This window comes from Brassica napus, chromosome C5 (assembly GCF_020379485.1).
Source record: "Brassica napus cultivar Da-Ae chromosome C5, Da-Ae, whole genome shotgun sequence".
NCBI lineage: Eukaryota > Viridiplantae > Streptophyta > Magnoliopsida > Brassicales > Brassicaceae > Brassica > Brassica napus.
The window spans coordinates 33,505,874-33,522,330 of NC_063448.1; the positions used below are offsets into that span (position 1 = coordinate 33,505,874).

The 16,457-nt window shown below is 35.5% G+C and overlaps 1 long non-coding RNA gene across 1 annotated transcript; it reads left to right on the forward strand.

Moving 5' to 3' along the window:
* Positions 1-13,377: 13,377 nt before the first annotated feature.
* On the forward strand, positions 13,378-16,118 carry LOC106416782. The gene is made up of 3 exons (XR_001283321.3): positions 13,378-13,528; positions 13,891-14,019; positions 14,307-16,118. It is a non-coding gene; the product is annotated as an uncharacterized LOC106416782 (long non-coding RNA).
* Positions 16,119-16,457: the final 339 nt, after the last annotated feature.

Consider the following 16,457-nt stretch of genomic DNA (forward strand, 5'->3'; position numbering starts at 1 on the left):
ATTTGCATTACGCGACATCATAGGTCAATAAGATATTTGTTAAACAAATGCAATTAACAAGTTGCTATCAACGAAACCGTACATACTATTATACACGTTTACTGACAACGAACACATTCTTTCAATTATACTAATCAGATTTGACAAAATCAAACAAACTAATTAACAGTCCTAAACACACATGTATATCTTAATACACAGATTGTTTATCTAAATTATTTCAATATTATACAAAGAGGGTCTGATACCACTGTAGAAAATTCATACCGGTTTATAACAATTTATAAATTAACCTATGAATTTAGTTTGCCTAGATCTCATACAAATACTGAAATAAATTTAGATTTTAGGGTTTTGGATATACCTGGATGTTTTGCAGCGGAACAAAGAACAACAACAAACCAAGGTTATTTAGCACTTCAAACGTCGTGTCTTTACCGATATCCACACGCACACAAACTAGATTGGAACGAACAATTCGTCTCCTTTAATATTTAGGTTATCGGCTAATGTCTATTACCTTTTACAAAGTACATATTATGCCTTTATATATTTCACGTGAACAAACCTAATCAAGGTTAGTGGGCTTAGCCCAATCAAGAAGAAATAATCTTCTTTACGTGAAGTGTTATCAAATATAACACATATATGTGTTATCAAGTATAACACATATATATAATATATATTATATCATATATAATATTATTCTTTAAACCCAAAATATCATTGTTATAGTTTGTTTAGGTGTGTGACCCTATAGAATCGTATAAAATTAGCAATGAATTCTCAATTCATAAATTATAAACAGTTTCTAGCAAAACATTATAACCACCTAATATTATACGATTGTCAGAACCTTGACGTTACAACTTCTACTAGAGTTAGTACTTAGTACAATAGATTTCAGGACATTTGAAACATTTTAATTTCAAGTTTTGGAAAATGAGTATTAGATTCGTTTAAATATGATTTATTTTTCTCTAAATCAGTAAATATTTTTGGTAATGAAAATTCTACATATGAAACAATATGTTTTACTAAATACTGGTTTTGAGTTACTGGACCGACCAGACTATGACTTGCTCTTCTACACTGTTCTGGATTGTGCTAAAACCATATTTGAATTAAACTGGAAAACCCATTCATAAACTGGTCAAACTCGTTAAAATTGCACTACAAGAAAACATCGTAATTCTGACGTACATTCTGACGGAAAATGAGATCCTGGGAATATTCCGACGAATTTCCGAGGAAATTCCGAGAAAACCCAAAATTTGGGTTTCCTCGGAATTTCCTCGGAATATACCGATGAAATACCGAGGAAGGCATATTCCTCGGAAAACACCGACGAATATCCGAGGATATATTATAGCCGTTGGAGAGCTGTTGGGGATTTTAAAAATTCCGAGGAAAGAGCCGTTGCCGTCGCTATTCCGTCAGAATTTTCTCGGTACTGTCGGCAGCATTTCATCTATAAATATCCGCACCCCCCAACCTCTTCATTCACTCCATTTCTTCATCCTCTCACATACTATATTTACACACGAATTTGATTGAAAAAAACATGTCTTCTTCAAATTATTATCGTTCTTGGATCGATCGACCTCATTTGGATCCGAACACGAGATTGCATACGGAAGAATACCAACGAGGTATAACCGAATTCATGGGGTTAGTTCAACGACAACCGGAAGCAGAAACGGGTATGTTAAGATGTCCTTGCTCTAATTGTAAAAATAGAAAGATTATTAAAGAGAGGGATGTTTGGACTCATCTATATTTGAATGGGTTTACACGAAGTTACAAAATTTGGTATCATCATGGAGAAACTGATTATGAATATGGTAGTACTAGCGAACCTCAGCCTGCGGTTAGGTTAGAAGAACCAATTAGAATGGATGTAGATTATGGTGTAGGTACTGAGCAGATGGTAAATGATCATTTAAGAGGAGAAGATTTACCCAATGCAGAAGATATGAGATTTTATGATAAGTTGGATGCTGGAAAGCAACCCTTGTACGAAGGTTGCAGAGATGGTCATTCAGCTTTATCATCTGCAACAAGACTGATAGGCATTAAAACAGATTATAATTTGGCTGAAGACTGTGTGGATGCGATTGCTGATTTGGTAAAAGGTATTCTACCTGAGGATAATGTAGCCCCTGGTTCATACTACGAGGTTCAGAAACTGGTAGCTGGTCTTGGTTTATCGTATCAGGTAATAGATGTATGCAGCGATAACTGCATGATTTATTGGAGGGCGGATGAAGAGCGGGTTACATGCAAATTTTGTGGAAAGGCTCGTTATAAAGATACGAGTGGAAGAGTTCCAGTGCCATTTAAAAGGATGTGGTATTTGCCTTTAACGGAAAGGTTGCAGAGGTTGTATCAGTCTGAACGCACAGCGCACCCAATGAGATGGCATGCGGAGCATTCAACAAATGGTGAGATTAGACATCCTTCAGATGCAAAAGCGTGGAAGCATTTCCAATCAAAATATCGCGACTTTGCGTATGAGAGAAGAAATGTCTACCTTGGATTATGTACTGATGGTTTCAGCCCGTTTGGCAAGAGTGGAAGACAGTATTCTCTATGGCCAGTCATTCTTACACCATACAACTTACCGCCAAACTTGTTCTTGCGACGAGAGTTTTTGTTTCTCTCTATTCTCGTTCCCGGACCAGAGCATCCTAAGAGATCACTTGATGTGTATCTTCAGCCACTAATATATGAGTTGCAACAACTATGGGTTCAAGGTGCTGAAACATACGATGTTTCATGTAAAGAAAACTTTCAAATGCGGGCAGTACTTATGTGGACAATAAATGATTTTCCAGCATATGGTATGTTATCTGTATGGACAACGCATGGAAGGCTATCATGTCCATATTGTCAAGATGACACATATGCTTTCCAACTAAAGAACGGAAGGAAAACGTGTTGGTTTGACTGTCACAGACGATTTCTACCACCTGATCATCCATACCGCATGAGTAAGACTTTGTTTACGAAGAACAAGCAGGTGTTTGATGGTCCACCTGAGGAAGTTAGTGGGAAACATTTTTTGAAGCAGTTTAGGTATTTTGATGCAGAAAGGACGCCAGATGTAGGTGGACATGAAAACATTCGAGTCAGTGCGGTTGGAGAGCTACATAACTGGCACAAAAAGAGTATTTTCTGGGATCTGCCATACTGGAAGGATCATATGCTGAGGCATAATTTAGATGTCATGCATATTGAGAAGAACTTTTTTGACAATCTCATGAACACGATCCTTAACGTTCAAGGTAAAACAAAGGATAATTTGAAGTCAAGACAGGATTTAGTCGATATATGTGCTCCTTCAAAACTTCATGTTGATGAGAATGGTAGGGCTCCTTTTCCCATATACCGACTTGATGCAGAGGGAAAATATACGTTCTTTGATTGGATTTCAAAAGATGTGGAATTTCCAGACGGTTACGCATCTAATTTGCGTAACTGTGTCGACAGAAAGGAAGGAAAGTTTATCGGCTTGAAGAGTCACGATTGCCATGTAATGATGCAGCGCCTCCTTCCGTTTGCCTTCAAGTAACTATTACCCCAGAATGTTCATGAAGCAATTGCAGGGATTAGTGCTTTCTTCCGCGATTTATGCACGAGATCAGTGACTCTTGAAGGTATTGAAAATTTGAGGACTAACATAGCTGTGATTCAGTGCAACCTTGAGAAGATATTTCCTCCATCATTTTTTGATGTTATGGAGCATCTTGTTATTTACCTGACAAGAGAATTGGAACTTGGTGGTCCTGTGCAGTATAGATGGATGTATTTGTATGAGCGGTATATGTACCATTTGAAGAAGATGGTGAAAAATTATAGTAGGGTGGAAGGTTCTATAATCGCACAGATGATAAATTCAGAAACTTCAAACTTTGCCGAGTTCTATTTTCCAGCAGAAGTGTTGACCAAAAACAGAAGACCTGCTCGGCATGATGATAGAGTCGAACGGGCAACATATCATGTTACGGTTACAGACATCTTCATAGATGTTGGACGACTTAGCGGAAAACCAAAGGACCGTCGACTTACTGAGCAGGAGCACAGTCATTTGCAAACATATTTGCTCACCAACTGCAAAGATGTTCTTCAATAGGAGAGGTAAATAAATTAGCTTACAAATTTTTATTTTAACAAGTTGAAATTTAAATCTTAATTAATTATATTCTTGTCAACATATGTACAGGATTCTCATGGGAGAAAAGCGGTTCGAATATAGATACGCCACAGAGGAGGAACTTGAAGAACTGAAGCAGAGAGAATTTTCTGGATGGATGCTTACTTATGTGAGTGCTTTAAACAAATTAAAATATTATTTATCACATATTTATACTAATTCACATATATTGATATAACATATATATGTGCTATTAATAGGTGTCTGCTGGTATGACTAGAGGTGAAACATTTGACGATTGGATACGCGAGATGGTGCGTGGAGCAAAGTATGTTGTGAAGTCATATCCGAGATTTTGTACTCGAGGATATGCATTCACAACTCAAAAGTTGTACTCGAGTACGACTTATGATGCTGGCGTTTGTTCTGCATCTGGAGATGATGTATACTTTGGAAACATACGGGATATTATAGAAATCAAGTATCCAGGCATGGTTGAATTGCGCTGTACTGTTTTCTATTGTGATTGGTACGGCAACACTCTAGATCGAGGTGTGAGAACAGATGCATTTGGTGTTACATCAGTACATTCGAGACGAAAGTTGCAATATTATGATCCTTTCATTCTTGCTTCTCAGGTCGATCAGGTAATTAAATATACATATATCAATTATTCATAATGATTCATCATCATGTGTATTAATAACACTTATTTACAAATTAAATAATTTTTTAAATGTTACAGGTTTGTTATATCAAGTACCCCCGGGTTAGGAACAGAGATGATCCATGGGTCACTGTTACATCACTCAACCCGAGAGGCCGAGTTCAGGGAAGTTCTGAGCTGGAAGACCCACTACAACCAAGCACATAACTTAAATGCAGCAGAAGATTTAGCTGCAGTTGGCCTTGTAGTCGATTTAACCGAGACTTAGGGATTTCCTCGGAATTTCCTCGGAATAGTCCGAGACTTTTCCGACGATTTAAGGCTTTTCTTTTAGGGTTTTTGTTTCCTCGGAAAAGCCTCAGAATATTCCGAGGAAATTCCGAGGAAATCCAAGTGTTTCTCGGAATTTCCTCGGAATATTCCGAGGCTTTTCCGAGGAAGTAGGGGTTTTAAACCAAAAACAACGTTTTGCGGTTTGAATAACACTTATATAACCCTTATTAAGTGTCTTAGACTGATTATAAAGTAAAAAATTTGTTCCTTACCCTATAATAAACACTTTTCCGATTGTATGAACGAAATTCCCACAACATAAGAGAAACACTTATACACTTTAATGAACGGTAAAGGGAATACTTACAATTCGTTTTGAAATTTTGTTATTTCATAGTTTATGATCATCTATACAAAGATTCCTCAATGGTATGCATTGCATTTGTATAAGAAATGATATAGGGCAAAAAAATTTGATGTTTTGAAACCCCAAACATGTGTTCCTCAGAATTTTCTCGGAATATTCCGAGGAAATTCCGAGGAACAATATAAACCAATAGAAATACATGCATAGGATATTCTTTTTCCTCGAATTAATGAAATATCCGAGGAAATTCCGACGGATATTTAAGTGTCCGTCGAAATTTCTTCGGGATATTTTCATTTAACCGGGCAAACCAGCCGCTAAATATTTCGCGAAAACTGAAATTGAAAATACCGAGGAAATTCCGACGGATAGTTTCCGTCGAACCCTAGGTTTTATAAAGACGAAAGACTTCTTCTTCCCCATTTCTCTCTTCTTCCTCTCCAGCTCCTCTCCCTCCTCTCCGGCGATTTCCCCCTTCTCTCGCGACGATCTCTCCGGCGAATCCTCTCTAAACCTACACAAATCATGTAAGGACCCTATCCCACTCTCTTAAGTTTTATTTTATAGGTTTTTGTGTAGATTTGATGATTTTAGAAGTTTTTTGATAGATTTTTATTAAGGTGATTGGTTAGGATTGTGATTTGGTTGTGTAATAGGTTTAGAATTGTGATTTGGTTGGATAATTTGTTGTGTTGAATTGATTTAGAGTTTTTTTATAAATTTTTTATTATTTTTGTATTTATAAAATCGATTTTTGTATATAAATTCGATTTTCGTATTTTACCAAGCGTTTTTTGTATATAAATTCGATTTTTTGGATTTTACAAAACGTTTTTTGTATATAAATTCGATTTTTGGATTTATAAAAGATGATTTCATATTTATAAAAATATTTCTATTTATTAAAACTAATTTTGTATTTATAAAACATTTTTTTGATTTATAAACACTATTTTATTATTTTTTGTATTTATAAAAACTATTTTTAAATATGTTTTTCAATTAATATTTATTAAAACTATTTTTAAATATTTTTTTTTAATTTATATATTTATTATAACTACTTTTAAATATTTTTTTCAATTAATATTTATTAAAACTATTTTTAAATATGTTTTTTTTTTAATTTACAGGTCTACTGGTGATCATACTAGGTCTCGATATCGTCGTGCCTAACCACGAGGTCGTAGTGGTACGGGGAGCCACTCTCAGGGTTCGTCCAGCCACTCTCGGGGGTCGAGCAGCCACTGTCGGGATTCTTCATTTCCCGCTCCGGTTTTTGCTCCCACTGCTGCACCCCCTCTCGTTGCTGCACCCCTTCCCGCTCATCCAGTCGTTCCGGGAGTGATGACTATTGCCCAGTTGGTTCAACAGCCCGGTCGTGAGCATCTTCCCTATCTCACTCCGTGTCCAAAGGGACGACGTCAAACATGGTAATTAAAAGTCTTTTTTTTTCCTTTCATTAAAATTTGATTCATTATTAATAATTTGTTTCTTATATTAGGTTCAACCGATCCGGGAACGGGATCAGCGCATGGATCAACAATATGATGTACTCAAACCTCAGCAAAGGATATCCGACTTTCACTCACTTCCCTGCCGAGGACCAGGAGATGTGGTTTCGTCAGTTTGCGGTAAGTATTCTAATTTTTTAACTTATATTTTTAATCATTAATATAAAATTTCTACCAATTGTGTTTTTTTTCAGCAAGAGTTCACCTGGAATCCCGATCACACGAACTTTATTCGTGACGCCTTCGTCCATAAAGTTATGGACAACTATGGGAAGCAGATCTACGAGTGGAAGCAGAAGTGGCTCATCAACCAGGTTTTTTTTTTAATTTATTAAACATTTTTTTGAATTTATTAAACTATTTTTGGATTTATTAAACTATTTTATATTTTTTTTATTAAAAGGTCCCGAAGTCGATCAACAGCATGGTCTGGGAGGAGTTGTGTGTGCATTGGGATAAGGACGAGACGAAAGCTACCTCCGTGACCAACTCCGCCAACTGCAAGAGCGATCGTGGCGGGAAGGGCATGTACAAGCCCAATTTGGGTGCCCAGACTATTGCCACTCTGGGGAATCGCTTGGTAAGTTCAATCTTTTTTTTTTTAATTATTTAAGTATTTTTATTTTATTTTTTATGCATTTCTTTTAATTTCTAATGTTTGTTTAACTTTTGTTTTTTTCAAGGCGGATGAAAATGATGGCGAGCCGGTTGATAATTTCGTCCTAATGAAGACGGCGCATACCAAAAAGCACACCGGGGAGATTGATGATGGTGTTGTGAGGGATGTGCTCAGCCTGATCGAAACTCAGAAGGAAGACGAAGAGACCCGTCTATCTCAGCTTCAAACCGACCTGGACGCCACTTCGACGGCTTCGACCAACTTGTCCCAGATTCGAATCAACGAAATCATTGAATCGGTATGTTCTTTATAAAAAGAGTTCAATTCATTTATTTCTTTATTTTCATTTTATCATCTTTTCTATTATTTAAATTTGTTTATTTTCTATTTCAGTCGGTTCCAAAAAAGAAGGGACTTTTGGTCGGTTTGGGTCGTCGAGCCCGGTCGGTTCCTCCTTCTGCACCACAACCCTATGTTGATCCAGAAGTGCTTATGGACCAGTTGAAGGACAAAGATGACCACATAGCTGCGTTGGAGCAAAAGATGGCGGATCAAGAGGCGGGATGGGAGGCAACGAGGAAGCAGAACGAGCAAATGATGGAGATGATGAAGAGGATGTACCCGAACGAGCAGTTCCCGTAGTTTCTTTCTTTTTTTTTTCAAAAACTCTGAATGTTTTATTTTGGTATATACAACTTTGAATATTATCTAATATGTTTTCTATTTCAATTTTAATTTTATATTTTCGAATTTCAATTAAAATAAATAAATTTTTAATTTAAAAAAAAAAATATTTTTGGGAATATTCTGAGGAAGTGTATCCCTCGGGATATTCCGACAACAACTTCCTCGGAATATTCCGAGGGCATATCTCCTCGGAATATCCTGACGGATACACTTCCTCGGAATATTCCGACGGCAAATGTTTCTCAGAATATTCATACGGCCGTAGTTCCTCGGAATATTCCGAGGGCATAACTCCTCGGAATATCACTTCCTCGGAATATTCCGATGGCTAAGGTTTCTTGGAATATTCTGACGGCCAAAGTTCGTCGGAATATTCCGATACCTCTTTTCTCTCGGAATGTTTCCAAGGACCGTTCCATCGGAAATATCCGAGGAGATACCGACGAACAGTCCTAGGAAATGTTTCTTTGGAATGTCCTCGGAATCTTTAATTCTCGGTATTCCCTCGGAATTTTACGAGGAAATTTCGAGGAAACTTTGCTTTCCGACGAGAAATTTCCGACGACCATTCTCGTCGGTATGTCCTCGGAATACCGTTATTCCGAGGATATACCGACGATATTTGTCGTCAGAATACCGGTGTTTTCTTGTAGTGGATCGGTGATCAAATTCGATATTAAAACTCGGTCCTCAAATTGAAGTTAAAAATAAATATAAACTGATTTTTTTTAAGTCATAAAAATTCATATTTTTTTTTCTACTATCTATCTAAATAAATTAGTCTAATCATATTTTATTTTAATTTTTGAATTTTTCATTTTATTTTGATATCATTTTCAGATTTGAAAAATGATTTAAAGTTTTATCAAAATAATTTTATAGTTATACTTATACATATATAGCTACTTAATTTAAAATTAAATTAAAATTTAAACCCCGGTTGGGGAGTAATTTAAGGTTTATATCTTAATTTTTCGTTTGCATATTGGGCCATATAGCCACACACAAAAGCATAATTCACGTACTAGCTATTTACCCTACCAGAGACATATACACGCCATTATATATACATATTAATAATGTAATATCCTTTGCATCAACCAGCGCAACCTGCTAAAAAAAACTAAAAAAATTAATTATTAACCCCCAAAAGTAAATTGTGGTTACCGTCGATGGTTTGCTCGATTTCTTCGAGCCCACCGTTTTGTTCCACATCGTCGCCAGCGTCGGGTCGTCGGCCTTCTATGTGTTTATTCCTTCTGAAATCCTCTACCGCCACCATCTTCCCCAATTCTAAAATTGATTGCGAAAAGACATCGTTACAGATCCAAACAGAGAAACCCGAACCTCTTTCCCTTCACATCGGCGCTTCGTCTCACACCGCTGCTTCGTCGTTACAATACTTTTCTTTTGTCTCTGTGAATTACCTAAAGTTGATCGAAGAAGATGAACAATTTTTTTTGTTGTGTTCTATTCTATATGTATAGAATGTAAAACAATCTGTATTTATATTTTAGTGTGTGATATATTCTATTACTATACTATTTTAGAAAGTTCCATTCCATTTGACAGTTACTAAAACGATAAGTATTTTTTTTAGAAATATAGTTTTAGAAATATAGTTTGTAATTTTCTTAACTTCTCATTATCATTATTTGTTTTTGAACCTGTAAAAATTGTACTATGATCGTTCCATAATATTATGTATTTTAGATTTTAACATTTAGGTTTAGGGTTTATATTTGGGTTTGGGTTTAGTAATTAGAGTTAAGAGTTTAATATTTAGAAGGTGAGGGATATGGTCAGGGTTATCATTAACTACTTCTTTCATGCAATCATTGATATTTCATAATTTCACCAATATGTAGTATGTTATTTATCTTGTTCTATTATATTAAAGTTTAGGGTTTAGTGATTAGAGTTTAAGGTTTAATATTTAAAAGGTAAAAGAGTATGGTTGAGGTTAGAAATAACTTCTTCCATGCAATTATAGATATTTTATAATTTCAAAAATATGTACTATGTTATTTATTTTGTTCAATTCTATTTGGATTTTGTTCTTACATTTGGAGTTATATTTGGACTTAGGGTTTATATTTGGGCAAGGGTTTATATTTGGGCAAGGGTTTAGTGATTAGATTTTAGAGTTTAGTATTTTTAAGGTGAATGAGTATGGTTGAGGTCAGCAATAACTTCTTCCATGCAATTATTGATATTTTATAATTTCACAAATATGTATTATGTTATTTATTTTGTTCAACAATTTCTCTATTTCATGTGCCTCGTGTAAAATGGAACAAAATATTGTATTATTTCCATGTTTTGCTATTTGGGTTGGAGTTTATATTTTTGTTTTGGGTTATTCGATCAATGGTTTTGGGTTTAGTATAGAGGGTTTGGATTCACTCTAGCAAAGCAGTAATTCAATGTCAGCATGTAAAATTACAAAATTTGAATAATCTTTTTTATCACGGGTGTATTCTATACTATTTTGGGTATATAGAATAATACCTATACACCAACACTTCATAACATATGTTTACATTTGTTACGTAAATGGACACAGCTTTAACGTTAACATGACAATCATTTGCTTCAATTGTTTTACTGCCTTCAGATAAACCATTTGCGCTAAATTTATTTTCTCCAGTTGCTGTGTTTTAATACGTGATTCTCGTACTGTCACAAAATCCACAACGTCACATACTATATCACTTGTAACTGGTAACCTGTTAAAAAAAATGGTAGAACCGGATGAATTGTGTATTAAATATCTGACATTACATTATGTCAAAATCAATGTTACTTACCTAATTTATATGTGATATATGGCTACTTCGCAAATTAGCCCTTCAATTAAACCGTTGTTCTTACTTAGCCCAGTGGCGACATAATATTTCGTTAACCTTTCCAGCACTGATTTCTCTTGTTTTTTTTTTGTCAAATCACTGATTTCTCTTGTTATTCTTGCAGGTTCCAGTATAATATAATGAATCTAAAGTATACATGTGATTATAAGCTTAAAATCTACAAAAAGTTGAGTTCTTTCAATTTTTTTTTATTCCCCAATTAACACCAAATCACCACGGTTCCTGGCCGCTCTATGCTTTTCCGGTGATTAACCGGCTGCCGAGGCCGCGTTCTAAAACATGGCACTTTTTTTAAAACATTTGAAAAAGGGTTTAATAGGATTTTTATTTGTGGTTGATTACTTCGGCTAGATGTTTACGATGAGTTATTTGTAAAATGGGTTTTATCAACCCAGTTCGCTAAGCTGGGTTTATCAAACTTAGATTACATTAGTAATCATGATTCTTCAAAATTAGTATACCTTGTTTGTGCCGGTGGGATCATCATCACTTTCTGTTCATAACACTAACCTTTGCTCAATAAGCGTTTAGTGTTAGGATGATGATGAGAAATCAGGTGTAAAAAAGTTGACAATAAACGAAAGTGGTTACTGGACAAAGAAAAATAACTGCTCTGCTTATGAAGATTAAGATTGTGCATAGTATTGAACGTGGTTAGACTTGTTCAATATTTAGATGCAGTTAGAAAATATATGGTTTATTTTTTTAAGTATGTATTGTTGAAAATAATAGTTGGACTAAACCTATATAAATATGCCATGTTCCTAATTTAATAGAATATATGTCGGCTTTGCTTATGAGTTAGGTTAGGGTTTTAGGATTCTCGGTAGGTCAACTTCTATTTTAAAAAACTGTAAGCTTTATTGTAGGGAGCTTTTTGATTGATAAACTTTGAGATTATATCTCTTTTGAAATCGATACCAACTTGCAATCTCACAATAATTCAAACTTAGATTAGTTTATAAGTTCTTTGATGACCCCGGAAGATCAAAGTTACTTGGGGTTTAAGATACAAATTAGATCTTGACCCGCGCTTGAAAACGCGGTTTATTCTTTAAAATATAATTAAAACAATACAAATATATATTAGTTTTTCATAGCCTTGAGCATTTTAATCTCACAAAACCCGAATCAGAACATACCAAAAATTACAGGCTCGGTTGGCTAAGTCTAGGCTAAAATACCTATTATGTAAAAAATTTGACTTGCAGGTCTTGTTTCGGGTCTTGTCTAACCCGTGATCCCATCGGATATTTGAAATACCTAAAATTTCTTGTATAAATTAATTATATTTGAGTATTATAGTATATTTTTGGTATTACGAATAGTTTTATTTCTTGGGTTAGGGTTTGCAGTTATAGTTTCGAGTTTAGGGTAACATTACATACTTTCTGAAATATAATCGGATATTCGGATAATTTTTTTGGTAGTTTCGAGTCCTCATATCAGATTTTGGATAAAATTTTAGGTATTTGAATATTTTAAGGTATTTTTAAGTTTTCAGATCACTTCTGGGTATTTTCAGTCTTTTGGAATCCTAAATATTCGAAAAAACCAAAACATATACTCGAATACCCGAATTAAAGCTTGCATGTTATTATTATATACTTGCAGAGTTTTTTTTAAAAAAAATTAAAAGCCACATATTGATAAAAGAAACAATATAGTTTTGGTATATTGGGATACATCACGAGACATGTTTAGAGATGATGATATTTTAGTATATTGGATTTGTGCATATGTATAATTCTTTGGTCTACTTAGTATACGTCCAAAAAGATGATTTATAAAATTTGTTCACCGAAGTTATCTGGCTAATAATTAAAAGCTAAGATAGTATACATCCATGTTGAACCATTCTTAGCACAAGGAATATCAAAAATACTCATTAATTTTTCCTTGAATTACTCTTATGGATCCTACGGAACTATAAATCACCTTTACAATATTTGTTTCCTTTACTCTACACGGGTCAAGGCGTGCGAGGATTTACCAAGAGCTTTGTCTGGTTTACAGGTATCGAGACGTACATCTAAAGATGGCAATTGGGAACCTGGACGGGTCTGGCCCAATAAAAACTGTAGCGGGGCGGGTTTGGGACAGCATTTCTTAAGCCCACAAAAAAAACCGGCCTTGCGGGACAGGTTGAAACGGGACTGGGCCAAAAGCGGAATGGGCCTAGGTTGTACCGCGGGTCCCGCATAAGACCGCAACAGACCTTCAATTTTGTCAGTCCAGATGATGACACGTGAGAAGATGGCTATTCGGAAAGTAATCCTTGACCGGAGCTTCTCTGCGTCTTCTAGCCACCACCGGAACTTCTCTGTTTCGTCAAGCTACCACTGGAGCTTTTTTTTCTTCAATCCACCATCGAGGTTCTCTTCTTCTTCTTCTTCTTCTTCTCAGATTTATGGTGTGATTTATTATCCTTTAAATTGATTCAAAGTGGAAAGATCATTAGTTTCAAGTCTACTCTAAATCTCCAAGCAATTGTTCATGTGTTCGACTATTCATCTTCGCGATTTCAAAAGCTTTTATTGAGTTTTACTTTATAATTTTTGATTCAATAGCTTTGATGACTTTAGTTGCTGTATCTAGTTTATGTAAATAGTGTAGGGAACACGAAGCTGATTGATTTGAGTTTAAACAAGTGTAGTTTGATTTGTCTATTGATAGGTTTATGTTTCTTGATGAAAACTTTCAACTATTTTTTATAACGTTTTTTTCTTTTCTCTAGATATGGTGTCACATAAAGAGAACACAAGTATTGTGGAATGGTTTCTTGGTCCTAGTCCATTCACATAACCTCCTTATGGCGTTGAGTTGATTAATGAGGAAGACAAAGTTCATCATCGTCATTGGACTGGTAAGTATTACAGAGAGTTTGAATTGGAACAATATGTGTACTGGTCCGAGCGACATGGACGAGTATGTGTACTGGTTGGAATCATGTCATGTACTCGAAGATTGACGGCGTGACACTTCTGAGTTTAGTTTCTTTAACTGAAATAATTTATCATGTTCTCTTTGTCTTAGTTGATAAGAAAAAGTTCTCTTAACCTTCAAAGTACCATATCAATGTATATCTCTCGTTAAATTAATAGCCTAAAGTAGACATCAAACATACTGTTCACTCTCTCGCATCTCGTGCAGGCAGTAGAAGATCAGAGGTCCCGCGATGACCTGCGAAGGCCTACTAATATTGCGGTACGGGATTGGGTTAGTCATTTCGGAGACCGCGGCCCGCGCGGGCCTGACTGGCCGTGACCCATTTGAAGACGAACCCGCTGCTGTACGGAACGGGACATGAGGGATAAAACTGTTTGCCATCTCTAAGCTTGACCAAAATCCCTCAACTTGAAAGCAGACTTGAGAATATCTTTGAAAGCAGCAGTTGCATAATCATTGTTAGAGACAATTAGTATGTCATCTACGTCACTTGGTACACATACTTGACGAATGATGAAGGATTTGAATGTGTTCTAGTGAACCCATTACCAAGAATCACATCGGAAAGTTTATGATTTCACTGTCTAGAAGCCTGTTTAAGGCCATAGAGGGATTTTTGAACTTGCAAACAGAGTTAAGTGGACACTTCTTGCTAGTAAGTTCTTCATAACCTTCAGGAAGGCGCTTGTAAATTTCTTCAACCAACCCCATTCAAGAACGCGTTACTGATATCCAACTGAGAAAGAGACCAGCTTTTAGCAGCTGCAACCGCAAGAATAACCCTGAAGGTGCCTAACTTGGCAACATGAGAGAAAATGTCCAAGCATTCCGAATCCTCCAACTGTGTATATCCTTTCACGACCAGGCGAGATTAAGCCTTTCAACTGTGCCATCAGGATTATATTTGTAGGTATGTACCCACTTACAACCAGTCGGTGTTTATCTGGAGACAATGAGCAAACAGACCAAGTCCCCGAGTCTTCTAGAGAAGTAATTCACACCTCATGGAGTTTTTGAATCTATCAGACATAACAGCCTCCTTATGGGTTTCAGATGGCTTGGTAGTGGTTATAGAAAGGATAAATTGTTTATGAGAGGTATCATATTTGTCATAAGACAAAAAGCAGAGATTGGGTAAGATTTAGTATGAGTAAGATTAAGGGGAATGCTGAGAATTTCATCCAAAAGATAGCAATGATATTGATCAAGATAAGCTGGTGCATTTGTTTGTCGTTTAGATCGAGTACCAGGAATGGGATTATCATTCTGTGAAGGAAGAGAAACATACACAATAGATGATTGAGATGAAGGATGTGAGTTATGAGAAACATTGTCTGGAAAAACAGAAGAAGGAATGTTGGAACCAATGTCAAAGAAAGCTGGAAAAGAAGTCTGGAACAGGTAAAGTAAGCATGTCTTGATCGAAAAATGCAGTGTAATGACGCGGAAGAAGAAGATTTTTATGAAAGCGAAAAACAACTTCATGGAAGACAACATTGCGAGTAATGGAGATCTCTTCGGTAGCTATGTGGAGGACTTTGTAACCCTTATATCCATGAGGATAACCAATGAAGACACATGGATCAGCCCGAGGAGAAATTTTTTTTTTTGATCTTTGAGTAAGTAGAAGAGAAACACAAACAACCAAAGACACGCAAATGATAATAGAAGGAGCATGGTTAGTGAGAAGTTCAAAGGGAGATTTATCTTGTAAAAGAGGAGAAGAAGTACGGTTGATGAGATACACGGCTGTTTGAACACACTCGCTCCAATAGGCTAAAGGAATCTGAAATTGAAACAGAAGAGCGCGAAAATGCAAAACTGATTAATGCTCAAGTGAGTTTACAACTATACGATATCGAGTCTTTATACGTACTAGATCCGATGTCCGCATTACGTGCGGAAAATGTTTGATGTTCAATTGACAAAGACTATATTTATTCTTTATATTCTTGTATATGAACATTGTGTATTTAACATTGGGGTCAATTAGGATCAAATACTTTAAAATAACAATCAATGGTAAAGTTTTAAAAAACTAAAAAATCCAAGTATGAAGTTGTGTGGGAATGAGAATAATAAACCGAATGATGGTTGGATAGCTTCTTTTCTTTTGAGTTCTCTTTAGTGGTATTGTAAGAAATAAAGTCCCTCTTCACTTCATGGTTCTATTTGATCTCTTATTCGTCCTTTGAATTGCTTGATGTATTCGATTAATTTGTTGAAGTAGAATTTCGTTGCTGGTGATGAATTGAGTTGTAGTTTTCCTGCAAAAATACTGTATATTATTTTTCTATTGAGGAAAACAAATATTGATTTGTTTAACTTTGTATGTGTTTAAAAAAATTATTTACC